The following is a 21,705-nucleotide window of genomic DNA, read 5'->3' on the forward strand; positions in this document are numbered from 1 at the left end:
AGCGCTACTATAATAAAGTTATTAACCCCTAATCCGCCTCACTAACCCTATAATAAATAGTATTAACCCCTAATCTGCCCTCCCTAACATCGCCGACACCTAACTTCAATTATTAACCCCTAATCTGCCGACTGGAGCTCACCGCTACTCTAATAAATGTATTAACCCCTAAAGCTAAGTCTAACCCTAACACTAACACCCCCCTAAGTTAAATATAATTTACATCTAACGAAATTAATTAACTCTTATTAAATAAATTATTCCTATTTAAAGATAAATACTTACCTGTAAAATAAATCCTAATATAGCTACAATATAAATTATAATTATATTATAGTTATTTTAGGATTTATATTTATTTTACAGGTAACTTTGTATTTATTTTAACCAGGTACAATAGCTATTAAATAGTTAAGAACTATTTAATAGCTAAAATAGTTAAAATAATTACAAAATTACCTGTAAAATAAATACTAACCTAAGTTACAATTAAACCTAACACTACACTATCAATAAATTAATTAAATAAACTACCTACAATTACCTACAATTAACCTAACACTACACTATCAATAAATTAATTAAATACAATTCCTACAAATAAATACAATTAAATAAACTAGCTAAAGTACAAAAAATAAAAAAGAACTAAGTTACAAAAAATAAAAAAATATTTACAAACATAAGAAAAATATTACAACAATTTTAAACTAATTACACCTACTCTAAGCCCCCTAATAAAATAACAAAGCCCCCCAAAATAAAAAAATGCCCTACCCTATTCTAAATTACTAAAGTTCAAAGCTCTTTAAGCTTACCAGCCCTGAACAGGGCCCTTTGCGGGGCATGCCCCAAGAAGTTCAGCTCTTTTGCCTGTAAAAAAAAACATACAATACCCCCCCCCCAACATTATAACCCACCACCCACATACCCCTAATCTAACCCAAACCCCCCTTAAATAAACCTAACACTAAGCCCCTGAAGATCTTCCTACCTTATCTTCACCCTGCCAGGTTCACCGATCCGTCCTGAAGAGCTCCTCCGATGTCCTGATCCAAGCCCAAGTGGGGGGCTGAAGAGGTCCATGATCCGGCTGAAGTCTTCATCCAAGCGGGAGCTGAAGAGGTCCATGATCCGGATGAAGTCTTCTATCAACTGCATCTTCAATCTTCTTTCTTCCGGATCCATCTTGCAGACCTCCGACGCGGAACATCCTCTTCTCCCGACGCCTACTAGCCGAATGACGGTTCCTTTAAGGGACGTCATCCAAGATGGCGTCCCTCGAATTCCGATTGGCTGATAGGATTCTATCAGCCAATTGGAATTAAGGTAGGAATATTCTGATTGGCTGATGGAATCAGCCAATCAGAATCAAGTTCAATCCGATTGGCTGATCCAATCAGCCAATCAGATTGAGCTTGCATTCTATTGGCTGTTGGGAGAAGAGGATGTTCCGTGTCGGAGGTCTGCAAGATGGATCCGGAAGAAAGAAGATTGAAGATGCAGTTGATAGAAGACTTCATCCGGATCATGGACCTCTTCAGCTCCCGCTTGGATGAAGACTTCATCCGGATCATGGACCTCTTCAGCTCCCGCTTGGATGAAGACTTCAGCCGGATCATGGACCTCTTCAGCCCCCCCGCTTGGGCTTGGATCAGGACATCGGAGGAGCTCTTCAGGACGGATCGGTGAACCTGGCAGGGTGAAGATAAGGTAGGAAGATCTTCAGGGGCTTAGTGTTAGGTTTATTTAAGGGGGGTTTGGGTTAGATTAGGGGTATGTGGGTGGTGGGTTGTAATGTTGGTGGGGGGGTATTGTATGTTTTTTTTTACAGGCAAAAGAGCTGAACTTCTTGGGGCATGCCCCGCAAAGGGCCCTGTTCAGGGCTGGTAAGGTTAAAGAGCTTTGAACTTTAGTAATTTAGAATAGGGTAGGGCATTTTTTTTATTTTGGGGGGCTTTGTTATTTTATTAGGGGGCTTAGAGTAGGTGTAATTAGTTTAAAATTGTTGTAATATTTTTCTTATGTTTGTAAATATTTTTTTATTTTTTGTAACTTAGTTCTTTTTTATTTTTTGTACTTTAGCTAGTTTATTTAATTGTATTTATTTGTAGGTAGTTTATTTAATTAATTTATTGATAGTGTAGTGTTAGGTTTAATTGTAACTTAGGTTAGTATTTATTTTACAATTAATAATTTTGTAATTATTTTAACTATTTTAGCTATTAAATAGTTCTTAACTATTTAATAGCTATTGTACCTGGTTAAAATAAATACAAAGTTACCTGTAAAATAAATATAAATCCTAAAATAGCTTTAATATAATTATAATTTATATTGTAGCTATATTACGATTTATTTTACAGGTAAGTATTTATCTTTAAATAGGAATAATTTATTTAATAAGAGTTAATTAATTTCGTTAGATGTAAATTATATTTAATTTAGGGGGGTGTTAGGGTTAGACTTAGCTTTAGGGGTTAATACATTTATTAGAGTAGCGGTGAGCTCCAATCGGCAGATTAGGGGTTAATAATTGAAGTTAGGTGTCGGCGATGTTAGGGAGGGCAGATTAGGGGTTAATACTATTTATTATAGGGTTAGTGAGGCGGATTAGGGGTTAATAACTTTATTATAGTAGCGCTCAGGTCCGCTCGGCAGATTAGGGGTTAATAAGTGTAGGCAGGTGGATGCGACGTTGAGGGGGGCAGATTAGGGGTTAATAAATATAATATAGGGGTCGGCGGTGTTAGGGGCAGCAGATTAGGGGTACATAAGGATAACGTAGGTGGCGGCGCTTTGCAGTTGGCAGATTAGGGGTTAATAAGTTTAGGCAGATGGAGGCGACGTTGAGGGGGGCAGATTAGGGGTTAATAAATATAATACAGGGGTCGGCGGTGTTAGGGGGAGCAGATTAGGGGTACATAAGGATAACGTAGGTGGCTGTCGGCAGATTAGGGGTTAAAAAAAATTATTTGAGTGTCGGCGATGTGGGGGGATCTCGGTTTAGGGGTAGATAGGTAGTTTATGGGTGTTAGTGTACTTTAGAGTACAGTAGTTAAGAGCTTTATGAACCGGCGTTAGCCCAGAAAGCTCTTAACTACTGACTTTTTTCCTGCGGCTGGAGTTTTGTCGTTAGATGTCTAACGCTCACTTCAGAAACGACTCTAAATACCGGAGTTAGAAAAATCCCATTGAAAAGATAGGATACGCAATTGACGTAAGGGGATCTGCGGTATGGAAAAGTCTCGGCTGAAAAGTGAGCTTTAGACCCTATGTTGAGTGACTCCAAATACCGGCGGTAGCCTAAAACCAGCGTTAGGAGCCTCTAACGCTGGTTTTCACGGCTAACGCCAAACTCCAAATCTAGGTCTATCTAAGCTACTCATTGCCCTGAGAAGGCTCTTTTGCTGCCCAAATCCTAATCTAAAATAAAAACCCACCCAAAAAAACCTTAAAGAAAGCACTAACCTCCGATGATCCACTTTTTGAAGTCCCGCTTGAACGATCTTCATCCCGGCAGCGAGAAGTCTTCATCCAGACAGCCTCTTCAATCTTCATCCCAACGGCGAAGTCCTCATCCAAGCGGCGAGAAGTCTTCATCCAGGCGGCCTCTTCAATCTTCATCCAGGCAGCATCTTCTATCTTGATCCTGGCGGCGGGGAGCAGGTCCATCCTGATTCGAATCAGCCAATAGAATGAGAGCTGCTTAAATCCTATTGGCTGATTTGAACAGCCAATAGGATTTTAGCAGCTCTAATTCCTATTGGCTGATTAAAATGTTTCAGCCAATAGGAATGCAAGGGACACCATTTGAATCGTGTCCCTTGCATTGAAGATTCAGTGTACGGCGGCGACGTATGAAGAGGATGCTCTGCGCCGGTTGTCTTCAGGATGGACCCGTTCTGCCCCACCGGGATCAAGATAGAAGAGGCCGCCTGGATGAAGACTTCTCGCAGCCTGCATGAGGACTTCGCTGCCGGGATGAAAATCGTTCAAGCAGGATTTAAAAAAACTGTAAGTGGATCTTTGGGGGTTAGTGATAGGTTTTTTTGTGTGGGTTTTTTTTAGTTTAGGGTTTGGGCTTGTAAAAGAGCTAAATGCCCTTTTAAGGCCAATGCCCATTCAAATGCCCTTTTCAGGGCAATGGGTAGCTTAGTTTTTTTTATAGAGTTAGGTTTTTTATTTTGGGGGGTTGGTTGGCTGGCGGGTTTTACTGTTGTATTTTTTTTTTACAGGTAAAAAAACGCTGTTTAACCTTTTAAGGGCTATTGGTAGTTTATTGTAGGATAGGGTTTTTTTCCTTTTTTACTTTGATAGGGCTATTAGATTAAGTGTAATTCTTTTTTATTTTGGATCATTTCGTTTGTTATTTTTCGTAATTTAGTGTTTGTTTGTTTTTGCAATTTAGTCTTTTTTATTTTTTGTAATTAGATACTTTAATTTTTAGAGTAGTGTTAGGATTTTTTTAATGTGTAGTTTAGTTTTATTTAATTGGTAGTTAGTTTAATTTTAGTTTAATTATTATATTAGTTTAATTGTTAGTTTAAACTTAGTTTTTTTAATTTGACAGGTAAGTTTTAATTTAATTTAAGATAGGGAAATTCTAATTTTAATCTACTTTTCATTTAAGTCCAGATAGCTTTAAATAATCGGGCCCTTAAAGAGAACAATGGAAAATTAAAGGGATAGTAAAGTCCAAATTAAACTTTCATGATTCAGATAGGGCATGTAATGTTAAACAACTTTCTAATTTACTTTTATCATCAAATTTGCTTTGTTCTAATGTTATCCTTAGTTGAAAGCTAAACCTAAGTAGGCTCATATGCTAATTTATAAACCCTTGAAGGCCACCTCTGCATTGGGCAGTTTTTCACAGCTATAGGCATTAGTTCATGTGTTTCATATAAATAAAATTGTGCTCACACACGAGAAGTTATTTAAGAGTCTGTCAAAAGATCTGAGATAAGGAGGTAGTCAGCAGAAGCTTAGATACAAGGTAATTACATAGGTAAAACGTATATTAATATATCAGTGTTGGTTATGCAAAACTGGGGTATGTTAAATAAAGGGATTATCTATATTTTTAAGAAATAACATTTTTGGTGTTTACTATACCTTTAAAATTGTTTTATATCTCTGTCCCACCCCTCACTATGGCCTAGATTTGGAGTTTGGCGGTAAAAGGGCTGTTAACGCTCCGCGGGCTTTTTTCTGGCCGCACCATAAAATTAACTCTGGTATCGAGAGTTCAAACAAATGCTGCGTTAGGCTCCAAAAAACGAGCGTAGAGCATTTTTACCGCAAATGCAACTCTCGATACCAGAGTTGCTTACGGACGCGGCCGGCCTCAAAAACGTGCTCGTGCACGATTCTCCCATAGGAAACAATGGGGCTGTTTGAGCTGGAAAAAAACCTAACACCTGCAAAAAAGCAGCGTTCAGCTCCTAACGCAGCCCCATTGTTTCCTATGGGGAAACACTTCCTACATCTGCACCTAACACTCTAACATGTACCCCGAGTCTAAACACCCCTAACCTTACACTTATTAACCCCTAATCTGCCGCCCCCGCTATCGCTGACCCCTGCATATTTTTTTTAACCCCTAATCTGCCGCTCCGTAAACCGCCGCAACCTACGTTATCCCTATGTACCCCTAATCTGCTGCCCTAACATCGCCGACCCCTATATTATATTTATTAACCCCTAATCTGCCCCCCTCAACGTCGCCGACACCTGCCTACACTTATTAACCCCTAATCTGCTGAGCGGACCTGAGCGCTACTATAATAAAGTTATTAACCCCTAATCCGCCTCACTAACCCTATCATAAATAGTATTAACCCCTAATCTGCCCTCCCTAACATCGCCGACACCTACCTTCAATTATTAACCCCTAATCTTCCGAGCGGAGCTCACCGCTATTCTAATAAATGGATTAACCCCTAACGCTAAGTCTAACCCTAACACTAACACCCCCCTAACTTAAATATAATTTACATCTAACGAAATAAATTAACTCTTATTAAATAAATGATTCCTATTTAAAGCTAAATACTTACCTGTAAAATAAATCCTAATATAGCTACAATATAAATTATAATTATATTGTAGCTATTTTAGGATTAATATTTATTTTACAGGCAACTTTGTAATTATTTTAACCAGGTACAATAGCTATTAAATAGTTAAGAATTATTTAATAGTTACCTAGTTAAAATAATAACAAATTTACCTGTAAAATAAATCCTAACCTAAGTTATAATTAAACCTAACACTACCCTATCAATAAATTAATTAAATAAACTACCTACAATTACCTACAATTAACCTAACACTACACTATCAATAAATAAATTAAATACAATTCCTACAAATAAATACAATTAAATAAACTAGCTAAAGTACAAAAAATAAAAAAGAACTAAGTTACAAAAAATAAAAAAATATTTACAAACATAAGAAAAATATTACAACAATTTTAAACTAATTACACCTACTCTAAGCCCCCTAATAAAATAACAAAGCCCCCCAAAATAAAAAATTCCCTACCCTATTCTAAATTAAAAAAGTTACAAGCTCTTTTACCTTACCAGCCCTGAACAGGGCCCTCTGCGGGGCATGCCCCAAGAATTTCAGCTCTTTTGCCTGTAAAAGAATAAATACAATACCCCCCCCAACATTACAACCCACCACCCACATACCCTTAATCTAACCCAAACCCCCCTTAAATAAACCTAACACTAAGCCCCTGAAGATCTTCCTACCTTGTCTTCACCATACAGGTTCACCGATCCGTCCTGAAGAGCTCCTCCGATGTCCTGATCCAAGCCCAAGCGGGGGCTGAAGAGGTCCATGATCCGGTCAAAGTCTTCATCCAAGCGGGGCAGAAGAGGATCTTCCATCCGATTGAAGTCATCATCCAGGCGGCATCTTCTATGGTCTTCCATCCGGAGCGAAGCGGCAGGATCCTGAAGACCTCCAGCGCGGAACATCCATCCGGACCGACGACTGAACGACGAATGACTGTTCCTTTAAGGGACGTCATCCAAGATGGCGTCCCTCGAATTCCGATTGGCTGATAGGATTCTATCAGCCAATCGGAATTAAGGTAGGAATTTTCTGATTGGCTGATGGAATCAGCCAATCAGAATCTAGTTCAATCCGATTGGCCGATCCAATCAGCCAATCAGATTGAGCTCGCATTCTATTGGCTGATCGGAACAGCCAATAGAATGCGAGCTCAATCTGATTGGCTGATTGGATCAGCCAATCGGATTGAACTTGATTCTGATTGGCTGATTCCATCAGCCAATCAGAAAATTCCTACCTTAATTCCGATTGGCTGATAGAATCCTATCAGCCAATCGGAATTCGAGGGACGCCATCTTGGATGACGTCCCTTAAAGGAACAGTCATTCGTCGTTCAGTCGTTGGTCCGGATGGATGTTCCGCGCTGGAGGTCTTCAGGATCCTGCCGCTTCGCTCCGGATGGAAGACCATAGAAGATGCCGCCTGGATGATGACTTCAATCGGATGGAAGATCCTCTTCTGCCCCGCTTGGATGAAGACTTTGACCGGATCATGGACCTCTTCAGCCCCCGCTTGGGCTTGGATCAGGACATCGGAGGAGCTCTTCAGGACGGATCGGTGAACCTGGATGGTGAAGACAAGGTAGGAAGATCTTCAGGGGCTTAGTGTTAGGTTTATTTAAGGGGGGTTTGGGTTAGATTAGGGGTATGTGGGTGGTGGGTTGTAATGTTGGGGGGGGGGTATTGTATTTATTCTTTTACAGGCAAAAGAGCTGAAATTCTTGGGGCATGCCCCGCAAAGGGCCCTGTTCAGGGCTGGTAAGGTAAAAGAGCTTGTAACTTTTTTAATTTAGAATAGGGTAGGGAATTTTTTATTTTGGGGGGCTTTGTTATTTTATTAGGGGGCTTAGAGTAGGTTTAATTAGTTTAAAATTGTTGTAATATTTTTCTTATGTTTGTAAATATTTTTTTATTTTCTGTAACTTAGTTCTTTTTTATTTTTTGTACTTTAGCTAGTTTATTTAATTGTATTTATTTGTAGGAATTGTGTTTAATTAATTTATTGATAGTGTAGTGTTAGGTTAATTGTAGGTAATTGTAGGTAGTTTATTTAATTATTTTATTGATAGGGTAGTGTTAGGTTTAATTATATCTTAGGTTAGGATTTATTTTACAGGTAAATTTGTTATTATTTTAACTAGGTAACAATTAAATAGTTCTTAACTATTTAATAGCTATTGTACCTGGTTAAAATAAATACAAAGTTACCTGTAAAATAAAAATAAACCCTATGCTAGATACAATGTTACTATTAGTTATATTGTAGCTGTATTAGGATTTATTTTACAGGTAAGTATTTAGCTTTAAATAGGAATCATTTATTTAATAAGAGTTAATTTATTTCGTTAGATAAAAATTATATTTAACTTAGGGGGGTGTTAGTGTTAGGGTTAGACTTAGCTTTAGGGGTTAATCAATTTATTAGAATAGCGGTGAGCTCCGCTCGGCAGATTAGGGGTTAATAATTGAAGTTAGGTGTCGGCGATGTTAGGGAGGGCAGATTAGGGGTTAATACTATTTATGATAGGGTTAGTGAGGCGGGTTAGGGGTTCATACCTTTATTATAGTAGCGCTCAGGTCCGCTCGGCAGATTAGGGGTTAATAAATGTAGGCAGGTGTCGGCGACGTTGAGGGGGGCAGATTATGGGTTAATAAATATAATATAGGGGTCGGCGATGTTAGGGCAGCAGATTAGGGGTACATAGGGATAACGTAGGTGGCGGCGATTTGCGGTCGGAAGATTAGGGGTTAATTATTTTAAGTAGCTGGCGGCGACGTTGTGGGGGGCAGGTTAGGGGTTAATAAATGTAATACAGGGGTCGGCGGGGTTAGGGGCAGCAGATTAGGGGTACATAAGTATAACGTAGGTGGCGGCGCTTTGCGGTCGGCAGATTAGGGGTTAATTATTGTAAGTAGCTGGCGGCGACGTTGTGGGGGGCAAGTTAGGGGTTAATAAATATAATATAGGGGTCGGCGGGGTTAGGGGCAGCAGATTAGGGGTACATAAGTATAACGTAGGTGGCGGTCGGCAGATTAGGGGTTAAAAATTTTAATCGAGTGGCGGCGATGTGGGGGGAGCTCGGTTTAGGGGTACATAGGTAGTTTATGGGTGTTAGTGTACTTTAGGGTACAGTAGTTAAGAGCTTTATGAACCGGCGTTAGCCAGAAAGCTCTTAACTCCTGCTATTTTCAGGCGGCTGGAGTTTTGTCGTTAGAGCTCTAACGCTCACTTCAGAAACGACTCTAAATACCAGCGTTAGAAAGATCCCATTGAAAACATAGGATACGCAAATGGCGTAGGGGGATCTGCGGTATGGAAAAGTCGCGGCTGAAAAGTGAGCGTTAGACCCTTTAATCAATGACTCCAAATACCGGCGGTAGCCTAAAACCAGCGTTAGGAGCCTCTAACGCTGGTTTTGACGGCTACCGCCGAACTCCAAATCTAGGCCTTAGTGTGTAATTTATTATTAACATCATTGTTTGCATATCTTTTCTATAACCAATACTTAAGTATTGAAATATTCAGTATAGTTGGGGATATAACAAGAAAAGGCAGCTATTTAAAACAACAAAATGATTGTAAAAGAGCTATTTGTAAACAGTCTAATACAATTAGATTGACTGGATTGGGGTCCAGTAATTGCAATCCACTTACTTCTATACTTCTATACCTATATACCTATTTAAGTTATTTTTTTATTTTATTTTTCTCTTTGCTCATCTTTTTTTTTTTTTTAGAAGCCCATTTTCATTTTGGGAAGTCAATGTCCTTTTAAAAAAATGTATCACTTCCTTATTCTTTTAATACTGTTTACTCTTTCCGTATGAGTCCTGGTTGATATACTGTATGTACACTGTAGCATATTAAATGTATGTACTTTTATCTAGCTTAACCATCTGCACATCATTTACCAAGCAAGACAGTCATTTTATGCAAATACACAAATAAATGTTGCTGTTCAGCTGACAGTTGTGCATAGAAAGCAAATACTGTCTTAAAATTATGTGTTTCTGAATTTATATACCTTAGAGATTAGTACCTAGTGATGCTTAATGATGAACCATTATGTTTTCTTTGATGTTGTACTCGAGATATGTCTGTCAATAGTAAATACAAAAAAGTGACTAATAAACACTGTACACAAATGTTCTCTCTCTCTCTCTCTCTCTCTCTCTCTCTCTCTCTCTCTCTCTATGGCCCGAAATTATCGAAAGTGCTACAAGGCGGCAAAATATTCCAAAGGATCCACCTCTATTCCAAGCTCCCAACATGTATAGTATATATTTACTATACATGCAATTGGTCAGCGATGCTGGCTATAGACAACACCCAGCATCGCCGTCCATATTGGCGATGTATAGTAAAACATCCTTTGGAACAGAACTGCCGTGCCTAACCATCCTAATACCCCTAAATCAAAGCAACCCAGGATTGCAAACTAACACTGCACTAATAAAGATCTAAACTGCCACATACCCACCACAAGTATCTATGCTATTAACCCCTATACCCCCACATACCCACCGCAAGTACTAAATTATTAGCCCCTACACCACCACATACCTACCGCAAGTACTAAACTATTAAATCCTATACCGCCACATACCCCAAACGCAAACTAACCTAACACATAACCACCTCTCTAAACTAAAACCCTAAGTTACAATAATATGTTTTTATTGTAACTTAGAGGGTTTAGTTAAGAGGGGGGTTAGTTTATAGGGGGGGTTAGGTGTTGTTAGTGTAGTTCTAGTTTGCTTTGGGAGGTAAAGGTTTAGGCTTTAATCTCCTAAACCCACCCCCATACCTGTATGAGGGTTTATTGGGTGATTATTGATAGTATTTAGTAGGCCTAAATCTCCTAACAACCCCCCATAACTTTATGGGGGTTGATTAGGTAATTATTGATGGTTACCACTTATTAAGCCTTAATCTCCTAACCGGTTGATTAGGTGATTAGATTAGGGCATTTTAGGGGTTAATAGTGCATTTATCTATAATTTTTTAAACATTATGCGTTCTTATGTATGATGCATATTCTTCTAACTATTGTATATAAATTAATATGTATTTAATTTTTTATTGTGTTTTTTTATTTTAAACATAAATACATATTTTAAAATGTATAGTTATGTTACAAAAGGCATTAGTATTACAATTGTATTGTTCCATAACAGGCATGCAGTTATGTAATACTATAATTATAATGCAACTGTATTTTATAACGTAAATATCTATTTTAAAAATATATTATATTTAAAATAATAGACGCATCAAGCAGGAATATCTACATTTTAATTTATATTTCCAATATTTAAAACCATGCATTTTATTTAAAACATTGTATATATAATGTAGTCAGGTCTTTGCATTGATATTAATTTTTTAAAATGATATGCATGTATATTGCATTGTGTTTTAATTATTGCATATATATTAAAATTCATTAATGTTAGCTTGTTGTGTTTATTAGTGATAGTGTATATATATATATATATATATATATATATATATGTTAATATTTATTTTATAATAGTCTGTAGCATTAAATTATATTTTTACATAAAAGGCATGCAGTTATGTAGAAATATAATGTTAATTAGTCTGTCTTTAATAACAAATAATAAACACAACAAGTAACATTAGTTACATTTTAATGTATATGCAAATATTTAAACAATATGCACACTACATAACAATGCATCATTTTAATTATTGAATATGTATGTGTAGGGCCTTAGCTACTACAGTTAGTTTTAGGTTATAACAGTTTAGGGGTCAATGTTTAAATGATATGCATAGTCATGTAGAATGCCTATTGTTTAAAGTATCTTATATATCTATAGACTAAAAGGTATTTAATTATGCTTTCTATTATTTTAAACATATATTTTGAAATATATATTTATGTTTGAAATAATCGAAAGCAACCATTAAATACCTTTTAAGACATCTACAATGTAAATGACAATGCATATTTTGTCAAGGAAATGTGGTTAAAGCCAGAGTGCCGGCAAAACCTCACCTGCCTAGCTGGGCTCCTGGAACTCAGTACCGGACAGAAATTCGGCCCTGGTCTGCAGCTTCTGAAAATGAGTGCAGATGGAGCAGGGTGCAGGGGATCAAGTCGCCCTTATAGCTTGTTGGCAATTTGAGGAGGCACCTAGGGATAACATTTGGGGGGCTAGCTTCTGGGAGGAATGGGGGACTGGAAATGAAAGGTTTTACCGGCCCTCCAGTGTTCGGCAGCCAGCATTTTAGGGCGTCTTTGTGACACATTATTTAAACATTGATTATATTGATTATAATTTTAGCAACATAGCTTCATAGTTATAATAGGGCAATTTACTATTTTAGTTCAGTTTATTATAGTGATGTATTTTTATGACAGCAGGCAGTATGTGGGAGTTAGTGGAGGCGTTCCAAGGCAGTGTAATCCTATATGGGCTCAGGAGCATGCACGTTATCTGGCAGCAGTGTTTGCAACAATGCTTATAGCAATGTTACACATAGTTGCGGCCTAGAATGCTACAGACACTCTAGGGCAACAGTGTTTGCAACTATGTATAACATTGCTATAAATATTGTTGCAAATAATGCTGCCAGATGGCTAAAGACACATGCACCCACCTGAGTTTGCCAACAATTACTATTTAACAAAGGATACCAAGTAAACTAAGCAAAATTTATAATAGAAGAATATTGGAAAGTTGTTTAAAATTGCATTCTCTATCTAAATAGCAAATGTCTAATTTTGACTTTACTGTCCCTTTAAAGACTTATGTGCAGCTCAGTCAAGGTCATTCTACATGTTCTTTGTTTGAGCTTTGCTTTTCCGCTACAATTTTCCTACACAGAGTTTGGAGCACAGGCATACATCAAGGTTTTGAATGTATATAATGTTATTATAGCAACAAACTGTTTTAGACCCAATAATGATTTGTGTTTGTTTATAATATTCATATGGAAGTCACCTTTCCCCTTGTGCAGTAAGCAGAGTCTTAATTGTTTGATGCTATAAACGGGCACTTCTCTAGCGTTAATAGCCTTGATGATAAAATAGACACTTTGCACAATATGTGCTTATTAAAAAAGAGAAAATGTGTTATTAGTAATTTAGAAAATACAAAGATATAGTTATCCCAACAGCAATTTTCATAATAAATTGAGTTTGTAGCAATCAAATAGAAGTAATTAGCTATATATGGTTACAGACATTATGCATTGCACAGCAAACACGTCTGCATTGTAACAATCATCCTCTAAGACAACTAAAACTAAATGATAGAAAGGGTGGTTGCTTTTATTCAATAGATTCCAGCAGATGTGGTAAGGAAACAGTGGAGAAATCAAGAATAATTAAGATATAGGGTTATTTAGTGAATTAATTAAAGGGACATGAAACCCAATTTTTTTCTTTCATGATTCAGATAGAAAATACAATTTTAAACAACTTTCTAATTTACTTCTATTATCTAATTTGTTTCATTCTCTTGGTATAATTTGTTGAAGGAGCAGCAATGCACTAATAGTTTCTAACAGAACACATTGGTGAGCCAATCACAATCAACATATATAAGCAGCCACCAATCAACAGCTAGAACCTAGGTTCTCTGCTGCTTCTGAGCTTGCCTAGATAAACCTTTCAGCAAAGGATAACAAGAGAATGAAGCAAATTAAATGATGGAAGTAAATTGGAAAGTTGTTTAAAATTGTATGCTCTGTCTGAATCATGAATGAAAAATTTTGGGTTTCATGTCCCTTTAACTTTACACTACAGAAGGAAATGTGGGAAGACTTGATTGGCTTCCTGATTCTTATTTATCATCAAAATGCATGTTTCCTTTTTAGCTATTAAAGGGACAGTCTAATACAATAATGTGTGCCCTGGTTCATTAAAGGGATAGAAAAGTCAAAATTAAACTTGCATGATTCAGATAGAGTATGCAATTTTAAGACACTTTTAAATTCACTTCTATTTTCAAATGTGTTTCATTCTCTTGGTATCCCTTGTTGAAAATGAATACGCACATATCCTACACTTGTGGGAACTAGTTGCTGATTGGTGGCAGCACATATTCGTCTCTTGAGATTGGCTAACTAGATGTTTTCATCTAGCTGCCAGTAGTGAAATTCTGTTCCTTCAGCAAAGGATAAAAAAAGAATGAAGCAAATTTGATAATAGAAGTAAATTGGAAAGTTGTTTAAAATTTGATGTTCTGTCTGAATCCTGAAAGAACATTTTAGGGTTTCCTGTCCCTTTAAGGAATATAATTTTTACATTAGTGAGCCTAAATAAATATGATTACAAAAAAAAGAAAAGAAAATATAGCTGTACTCATAATTGGTATGCTCTGTCTGAATCACAAAAGAAAATGTTTGGGTTTTATATCCCTTTAAAATTTGACATAGATGATTAAGAGCTCTGTGTAGCTTAAAGGGATAGTAAACACCAAAAATGTTATTGTTTAAAAAGATAGATAATCCCTTTATTTACCATTCCCCAATTTTGCATAACCAACACTGTTATAGAAATTTACTTTTTACCTCTGTAATTACCTTGTATCTAAGCTTCTGCTGACTGCCTCCTTATCTCAGATCTTTTGACAGACTTTCATTTCAGCCAGTTAGTGCTGACTCTTAAATAACTTAACGTGCATATATGAAACACATGAACTAACGCCCTCTAGCTGTGAAAAACTGTCAAATGCATTTAAATTAGAGGCGGCCTTCAAGGATTTAGAAATTAGCATATGAGCCTACCTAGTATTAGCCTTCAACTAAGAATATCAAGAGAACAAAGCAAATTTGATGATAAAAGTAAATTAGAACGTTGTTTAAAATTACATGCCCTATCTGAATCATGAAAGTTTTTTTTACTTGACTGTCCCTTTAAAATATTAGATCTGTTGGAGTTCCCCTCCACATGGTTTGTAACATTTTAAAAATGTCTGAATAAATATTGACATTTTTTAATGAGTGCAGCTATATTTTCTTTTTTTGTTGTTGCTTTATCAAGGTTGAGGTTCCACTAAGGACACAGTCAGTGACTGGTGAAATTATGTTACACTTTTGGATTTATTCAAACCAAATAATAGAGTTAAATGAACATAAAAATCAAAATGAAGCTTTCATAATTAAGATAGAGCATCCAATTTTAAAGAGACTTCTCAATGTATTTCTAATATAAGATTTACTTAATTGTCTTGTTATTATTTGTGTTAAAGTATCATCTCCATTGATGCACTACTGGAGCTAATTGGTGGCTAAGTAAATATGCCCTTGTCATTTGCTCACAAGTGGTTTTCAGCTACATCCACGTAGTACATTAACAACCTGGAGCTGATTTTGCAGGGTTTGCACATAAGCAAAGCAATAATGTAATAATAAAATACTCTTGTATGTCTTTTTAAGCTGAGATGGTGGAGGTTAGGGCCAGGAGAGTATTTAACATTTAACACCATTCCAATCAGTTAGAAAGCCATTTAGAAACCTGGTTACCATGTGACGTTTGAGTAGCTTTGAGATGCAGTACTTTGCATTGAAAGTATTCACCAGCTACTTTCTATTAAGGGTTGCCACCTCAGCCATATTTTCCTGGACACTTATAAATTACACATGCTACAGGGTGGTCACTGGTCAGAGGGAAACGTGCATTATGCTGCTGGACAGCACAAAAATTGTGAACCTGGACAGCACTATTCATGTTCCTCCCTGCACACCCTGCAGCATGTGTAACTCATAAGTGTCCAGGAAAACATGGCCGAAGTGGCAACCCTATTTCCATTCCATTATAAAATAGAAAAACAGGATGTCACATGATTTTTGGTCTTTCTGTTAACCACTTTGAAAAGCTTTTTTGGCCACTTTTAAAATGTACATCTTGGCTGTTCACACGTTTGTTTGTTTTTAATTTTGTGTACACTTGTATATTGCTAAAATATGATCATCAGGGTTAGTAGCTTTTTTCATGGACATTGATGGCATTGTTTCCTGTGTGGCAGTTGCTATAGTATTTTAAACTGTATGATTTTGTTGGTTCCTTTACTAACTACTTAAGCTTTTTTTCTATGCTTTTTACACTTGTCCCAATTCACAAAAACAGTGTTGGGAGCTATTGTCATCAGAGATTCAGTATTTGTAAATAATAAAATACATAGGTAACTGTACATTTTGCATGTTTATTTATATCAAACATGTGGGCTATTGCACATAATGACCAGGATCATTCTGCTTCATTAATTTGAGAGAACTAAATATTTTATATCTGACTTTTTTATTAATAGGAGTAAGAATCTGATTAAAAGTTCAGCTTGAACTACACAATGATATTGCCCTCTACTCCTATGGTAGCCTGACTTCTCATTGATGTAAAACGGACAGTATAACAAAGTAAAAGAGAGCATAGAAGATAAAATAAACTTATTTTTAATTCTCAAAATAATTTTGTATTAGTTATTTTACAGTTATGTCAGATATAGCTGTCATTCAACATTGTGAATACTCCATAATAATTAAAGTAATGCACACAAATATATAGTATTTAGGATGTGCACACTAAAGGGACAATAAAGGGAAATTAAACCCCAAATTTTTCTTTCATGATTCAGATTGAACATATGTATCTTTTGTTGAAAAGCAAGGACATATGCTTAGTAGCCGCATATTTCTGGAGCACTATGGGGCAGCAGTTTTGCAAGAATGTTATCCATTTATTACAGTAGTAGATGACAGCCCTATTTCCTGTCATTCAGTGCTCTAGATGCCTACCTAGATATCTCTTCAACACAGAATAACATGGGAACATAGCAAATTTGATCATAGAAGTTAACTGGAAACTTTTTTTAAAATGGTGTTCTGTTTCTGAATCACAAATTTTTTCTTTGGGTTTCATATCCCCTTAAAGTCAAAATTAAACTTTGTTTAAACTATGTTTTAGATAGAGCTTGCAATTTTAAGGTATTGTATTCTATTATCATTGTCTTGCTCCCCATTGTTTTTAAAGCATACCTAAGTAGGCTCGGGAGCAGCAATAAACTGCTCAAAGCTAGCTGGTGATTGGTGGATATACACTTATGCCTCTTGTCATTTGCTCTCCAAACATATTCAGCTAGGTCCCCCCAGTACTGCAATGCTGCTCTATTTATCTTATCCCCTTTACACACAGTGCAATAGTGCCAAAAATAAAATGGTCTGATGCCTTTTTTTTTTTGCACTTTTATGTCCCTTAAGTGGAATATATTCTGAGAATGTTAACACTGCTTCCATACTGGTTAGCAAAAAATACGCTTGTTTTTTTAATAGTGGAATCCAACTTAATCAATTAAAGGGATATACTACAAAAAATGTCAACTTTTCATCTAAAATAAAAGCTTTTACTGCTCAAAAATATATTTTAGGTGCTGTTCTTTCATAAACATGATACAATTGTTTTTGGGGCACAGTTTAACAGTTTTTATTTTTTATTTTACAGAAAACAATATGAAATTGCATGTCAAGAATTCATATTGTTGAATAAGTAAAAAAATAAAACCTTTTTGAATATAATTGTTATCAATATTGAATCAATAAACTAACATGTTTTACTTTCATATTAACTGTGTATATTTTGCTTCTGTGTATCCTGAGTGACTGTCACCAGTTGGTCTGCAGTTTCTGAGTATCCTGGTTTTAAGTGACACATCCTTTCCCATGAAACCACACCCACAAAACAATTCAACACACCCATGACATGCCCCACCTGACAATAGTTATCCTACCTCTTGTACCACGGCCGTGCCTACCAAATGTCGCAGGGCCACAGCTCACAGGTTCTCTAAACTCCTCATTCTGCAAAGCCTTCATGAAGAAGGTATGATTCATATATGTGCAAAACCTCAGGAAACCCGACTTGTTCTATGTAGTTTTGTTTGTGTGTTTAAACTATCTGCATATAAGAAATACAGATTTTTCTTTAATATTGTACTCATAATTCAGGTGAATTAACTCATTTGTATGACAGCATATCAAATAAATGAAAACGGCACAAAATGAAAAGCAGAAAGCCATTGGAGTATTTGTATGACAAACTCTAAACGTATTGGATAAGGGGGTCTCCTATTTTTTTAGGCTGCAAAGATTTTCACAGAATTTATCTACAAAATTCTGCTATTGCAATGCAAGGAAGGAACAACAATGTACATACAGCTGGTAAAGGTTAATCTTATTTAAATATGGGAGGATCACAGATTTAAATGAGCTGGGCTCTTTCTCTCTACCTCCCCCCCCACCCTCCCACACACACAACATACTAGGAGGTTGATAACTTCTGCCTATTGCATACACAGCTATTCTATAGCCAGTACTGCAGTACTAAAATTTTCAGTATAGGTGGTGGTTTAAAAAAACAACCCGCAGCTATTTCAAAGGGCTAAACAAAGAGCTATTTATAAACAATTTAATACACTACTTTAGATACAATGGATAATTGTCCCTTTCAACAGAACATTTTATTATAATACATTTATGGGTAGGGATGGGGGAATATAGTGAAAGTGCAATTCGCTTGGTAGAAAGAATAGTCTTGTGGACATTCATTTTGGACAATCGAATGTTGATAAGAATGAAAATATGTTAAGATTCAGTAATCAAATGTTATTTCCGTTTTTTGAAATGTTACTTTCATTTTCAAATGTTCATAATTTAATTGAATATCCTCATTCTAAATTTCGAATGTAACATTGGATTTAACAAATACTATTCAGAATTTCAATTGTTCATATGATAGAGAATATAGTAAATTGATTCATAATGGATACAAATATATATCAATTTGAATTTTCTATTTTGAATATTGTATAATTTGAATCAAATTATACAATATTCGAATTTAGAAAAAATCTAATTAAATATTACATTTAAAGATAGCCTTAGAAATACTATTACATTAAACAAATGTTTAAATTAATGTTAGAATGTTGTACAAACATTGGAAATTCTAAACGAACTAATAGGCTAAAATTTGTTTCATTTTTTCAAATGTTGCAAAACATTCGCCCATCCCTATTTATAGGGCTGCATTTATTACGATTGCAGCTACTTAGCCTCTGCAATCTAAAGTGTGGCGGAGTTTAATCATCATGATCTGGAAGAGATAATTCACAGCCGCTGTGGCATGTCACAAGCATAGGCTTGTGCAATGTTATATGTGGGCAGAGTATGTTGCCTGCTCGCTACGATGCTGGATGGCCAGGTTCCCTGGAGCGAAACTTGTTGTGACGAATCAAACCTTCTCAACGTCACAATAGAGGAGTGTGGGCATGAAGGGGTTAATGGCACACAGCTCTGGTTCCCTTAACCTTGCAACTCTGCAAAAGGACCTTAAAAGGGACACCTCATTAGTCCCCAAATCTTGTCCACACTGCTCTAATTAACAATTTCCCTGCAGCCACCACCAAAACTTTTAATTAAAGGGGAGTTTTGGGGAACCCCTAAAAACTCACACACAACAGGAGTGTGAATTTGGATATTAGAGCCCAAAAGACAGAATGAGATTTTCTATGTGTTTAATAACAAAAATATCAATACAGGTTACACAGTGCAAAATTATAAAGACATTCAAAATAACATACAATTGCAAAGCTACAGTTCTTTAAAAAGAATAGGGGACATAAAAATAATAGAAATACAATATCTTACTTATTATCAAATTCCTTTAGATATGTGGAGAGCTGCTGATCATGTTGATGTCTTTGGTCCCCAGGACAGTTCTGCCCACCAAGTCTTTCTGTTACATATTTAAACCAAACTTTCTTTGTCTTGTCAAAGACAACACCCGGGTTATAATTTACAACGAGTGCAACCAATGCAAACAAGTCTTAGCTTCCACTATAAGTCTCCAAGGGGAGGAGCGTCTGCATTCCTACACACAGTTACACTACTAAGGGGGGGGGGAGGGTTTATCAGCTTACAGCTTTTCTCAAAGCAGTTTTCACACACAGAAAAAGGCAATTCACATTAACCTTTTCCAGGCTGAGAACACAATACCACCTCTGCGGGGTAGCCAATCCAGGTATCAACTACTCCACATGATTGTATCATGATACTTGTCCACCCGGTTTTTAAAAAACTGGGCTTATGCTATCAAAATTTGCTCCAGTTTGCTTCTCTTCTTGACCACTTTTCAGACTTTTGTTTTAAACAGGATTGTTTTTCAACCAAAAACATAAACTTAAACTCAACAGCTTTGTTTGTTATGAGATTGACAGCTTAATGCATAGTCACTTAACATATGTATACCATTTTAAAGGGGAAAAAACAGGATACTGAAAAGTTTTAATTAAAATAATTACAAGAATTGGGAATTACTAGGTTTATGCCAAATAAAATAAAAAATAGCAATGTTTAAAGTCTGCTCTGAGAAATATGCAAATGTACATTCTATTTTTATTTAAAGTTATGTCTAAAAATAATTTTGTTCTGCTTAATATTTAGCTTTTATGTTACAGGAGTGTATTTAAAGGATTTTAAAAATGAATTATGAATGCACACAATTTTCTTCAAGCTAGTCATTTTTATTCTTTTATTTCCATTTAGATGTTTGCATAAATTAACTAAGCTTTACACATTCTGTAGCAGACAGGATTACTGTAGTGTGCTGCCCATCTGGCAGTTTATTTTAATAAAAGATAAATAAATAAATAAATTAGTAAAAGTTCAAAATTGCAAGGAAAAAACAATAATTTTCAGACAACAAACACACACTAACAATAGGGTGACCTTGATATACAGTCTCTGTAATTACTATTGATCACCAGCTGAAGTTTAGCTGATTTCCACAATACAGTGCTTAGCAGTATTTGTAAAATAATATAATTATTTGTAATTGTGTATGAATCTTCCAAAAAATACATTTTAGCTAATACATAAACTGCCATGTATTGATGGAACTATTTAATATTATTATTACAATTATTATTGTTATCCAAGTAAAAACAGCAACAGTGCTGTATAAAATAACAATGTTTAAGTAGTGGCTAATAAATGTACAGTGTATTAAACTTCATAGCCAGTCAGGATATTCAGGAGACAACCTTGCATGTTGTTAGGAACCAAGTGTGAAATGTGTATATATAGAGAAAAAGTAATGTGAATTTACAAAGCCCTGTTTAAACTTATTCCTAGAAAACAGAAAAAACACTATGGGCCCAATGCTCTAAAGCTCTTTGGGCTGGTGAGATTATTTAAGAATGCACGCCAGTACTTCTATTTTCCTGGTGAAATTATCTAAAGCCACTTTTTACCCTGAATGCATCTCGCTAAGGGGCGTATACTGCATTTTTGTATGGAAGGAGATGCATACATTACAAAAATGCACAATGGAAATTGTAAATTAAAAATGATATAAAATGAATAATTGAACCATTCAAACATATTGTAAATACACAGGAAAAATTGTATTTATAAGGTGCATACAACATTGTTCAACAAAAATCTCTTACTTTATCAAAAATGTAAAATTTGTATGTAAATTACACAGGAATAAATTGTATCAAATATGCACATGGTAAATCGTAATTTAAGTACACGATGTGCAAAAAACTCATAGAAATTGTACTTCTAAGTACTAAATAC

At 35.8% G+C, this 21,705-nt stretch overlaps 1 protein-coding gene across 3 annotated transcripts in view; it reads left to right on the top strand.

The window, feature by feature from the left end:
• Positions 1–21,705, top strand: part of KCNN2 (potassium calcium-activated channel subfamily N member 2) — a 342,268-nt gene that overhangs the window by 42,049 nt on the left and 278,514 nt on the right. The window lies entirely within an intron of this gene.

This window comes from Bombina bombina, chromosome 2, assembly GCF_027579735.1.
Source record: "Bombina bombina isolate aBomBom1 chromosome 2, aBomBom1.pri, whole genome shotgun sequence".
NCBI lineage: Eukaryota > Metazoa > Chordata > Amphibia > Anura > Bombinatoridae > Bombina > Bombina bombina.